Raw genomic sequence first — 2,965 nt, 5'->3', positions numbered from 1 at the left:
GCGTGATGTTCGGGTATAATTAACAACGCTAACGCCTGCGCATTAGATCGGTGCTTTGGCATGGATTTATCGGTAACCACGGTGCCATTGAAAGTCTCTGCAAGCACCGGTTGCATGTCCATAGCTCAGTTTTCTTTTGTGTGACGGCTCCCAGAAACAAACAAAGTCGATACTAACAGGTATTCCGTGTATCTAATGCCAATGTACAATCCTCTTACAAATGCAGGTATGAAACAGAAGAGATTCTGCAGTTGCTGGAAATAGAGAGATGCAGACACACAATGCTGGAGGAACTCTGCAGTTCAGGCAGCAACTAAGCAGAGGAGTACACAGTCTAGGCATGCTGAACGGGCTCTGTCTAAGCGTTGTCTATTTATTCCTCCCCACGTTTGCGGCCTGATCTGTTGATTTCCTGCAGAACTTTGCAGAAATTAAACACCTTTTTTCAATCAAACAGTTTCAAGATGTTTCTGATCTTTCATTTGTAGCCACATCCTGCTGGTGTGATTCCTCTTCCTCCTACTCATCGTGAACTCCAGGCCTCATTTTTTTTCTGCAATCCTAAAGATGGTGGAACGCTGAACGTTGGCAGATGGAGTTTAATGCTGAGAAGTGTGAGGTTCTTCATTTTGGCAGGAATAATCCAAATAGAACATACAGGGTAAATGGTAGGGCATTGAGGAATGCAGTGGAACAGAGAGATCTAGGAATAACTGTGCATAGTTCCCTGAAGGTGGAGTCTCATGTAGATAGGGTGGTGAAGAAGGCTTTTGGAACGCTGGCCTTTATAAATCAAAGCATTGAGTACAGAAGTTGGGATGTAATGTTAAAATTGTACAAGGCATTGGTAAGGCCAAATTTGGAATATTGTGTACAGTTCTGGTCACCGAATTATAGGACAGATATCAGTAAATTAGAGAGAGTGCAGAGACGATTTACTAGGATGTTACCTGAGTTTCAGCACTTAAGTTACAGAGAAAGGTTGAACAAGTTAGGTCTCTATTCATTGGAGCGTAGAAGGTTGAGGGGGGATTTGATCGAGGTATTTAAAATTTTGAGAGGGATAGATAGAGTTGGCGTGAATAGGCTGTTTCCATTGAGAGTAGTGGAGATTCAAACGAGAGGACATGATTCGAGAGTTAGGGGGCAGAAGTTTAAGGGAAACACGAGGGGGTATTTCTTTACTCAGAGAGTGATAGCTGTGTGGAATGAGCTTCCTGTAGAAGTAGTAGAGGCCAGTTCAGTTGTGTCATTTATGGTAAAATTGGATAGTTATATGGACAGGAAAGGAGGGGAGGGTTATGGGCTGAGTGCGGGTATGTGGGACTAGGTGAGATTAAGAGTTCGGAACGGACTATGACGGCCGAGATGTCCTGTTTCCATGCTGTGATTGTTATATGGTTATAAAGCCCAGATTCAGGCTGGCCACTCTTTGGTTTCTGACTCTGGTCAGAAAGATTCACTCGCTAGTCTGCTGTCAGGGTTTAGAGGCGCGTTGCAACAACCCAGCTGCCTGAGGAACAGTCCCTTGAAATTAGTGAAAATGACGCAAAACGTTCAAAAGAGCAGGGAAGAACCAGCTTAGCCCAGAGCTCTGAATAACTTTAAAACCACAGTGTGGCCATCGTCTTATTCAGCATGGAGAAAAACATGCAGGAAATTCATGCAGGTGTATAAGATGATGAGAGGCATTGGTCCTGTGGATAGCCAGATTTATCTAATGTAGACTTTTTTAGATAATTACATATTGGGAATTTTTTACGTGGTTTGCTGCCAAATTATCCTTCTGTTTATCCACCTAATATGACAGATGCCGTCTTTCATCTTAAACCACTTCATAAAGGGCTGATAGCTATAATTTATAAACCACTATTCAACTGATATCTAATGATATAATTAAACCTGCTTGGGAATTAGAATTTCAAGAGTCATTTTCAGATAATCAATAGAGTAAAATTTTTATTTGGTTAATAACTCATCTCTTTGTGCCCGCCATTCCTTGATACAGTTTAATGTAGTGCATGTAGTGTATGACAAAGGATAAACTAGCACATATTTTTTCCAACATCAATCCTGTCTCTGACAGATGTAATATTGAGCTGGCCACTTTCACTCATGTGTTTTGGTCTTGTATAAAACTAGACAATTTCTGGAGAGATGTTTTTAAAACATTATCAAATGTCTTGGATCTGGAACCATTGGGATTATCCCACTGGAACCAGGAAATATTCCTGATTCCACTCAACTTCATTGACTAGGACAGCCATTTTACTGAAGTGGAAGGATTCTAATCCACCCACTGTCTTTTATTGGCTTTCCTCCATTATGTCCTGTCTAAGTTTAGAGAAAAGAAAAAGTCGGACATTAGACACATCTTGTAAATTTGACCAAATCTGGCGATCATTTATTCAATATTTTCAGTTGATTTGATTTATTACTTTTACAATTTTTTTCAAAGTTCTAGATTTGATCAAAATTCTTTCTTTTTTTTTTACTTTTTGATCATATCCTCAGAATGAACTGCCCAGTTCCTTTTTTTATTTTGTAGAGTGCAATGTTTTATTTTCTTCATTTCATAATTTAAAGTTTTTTTTCTCCATGAATAGAATGGAGGAGAATCATCTGTCGTCTTTTTTTTATTATATATCACATAATAGCTTAACACTATGTATGACTTTGATAATGTTTATTTCACTTTCTGTTTGTATTGTTATTGATATGTACATTTGAGATAATTCTCCTCTTGTTTGTATTTATATTCCTTTATATCAATAAAAAGATTAATAAATAAAGAAAGAGATTTACTCAATCATCCCAGCTGCTGCAACACCAGCAACTTCCCATCAGGGAGGAAGTTCAAATCAGCTCCGTGTTAAATGTTTCACCATCACGGTGACTGAAGGCAGCTGCAGGTTCATGAGGGACTGTTACTGTCAGATTCTGCAGTTCTTGCGGCTGCTCATCG

Source organism: Hypanus sabinus, unplaced genomic scaffold (genome assembly GCF_030144855.1).
Source record: "Hypanus sabinus isolate sHypSab1 unplaced genomic scaffold, sHypSab1.hap1 scaffold_164, whole genome shotgun sequence".
NCBI classification, from domain to species: domain Eukaryota; kingdom Metazoa; phylum Chordata; class Chondrichthyes; order Myliobatiformes; family Dasyatidae; genus Hypanus; species Hypanus sabinus.
This window is presented reverse-complemented; position numbering follows the sequence as displayed.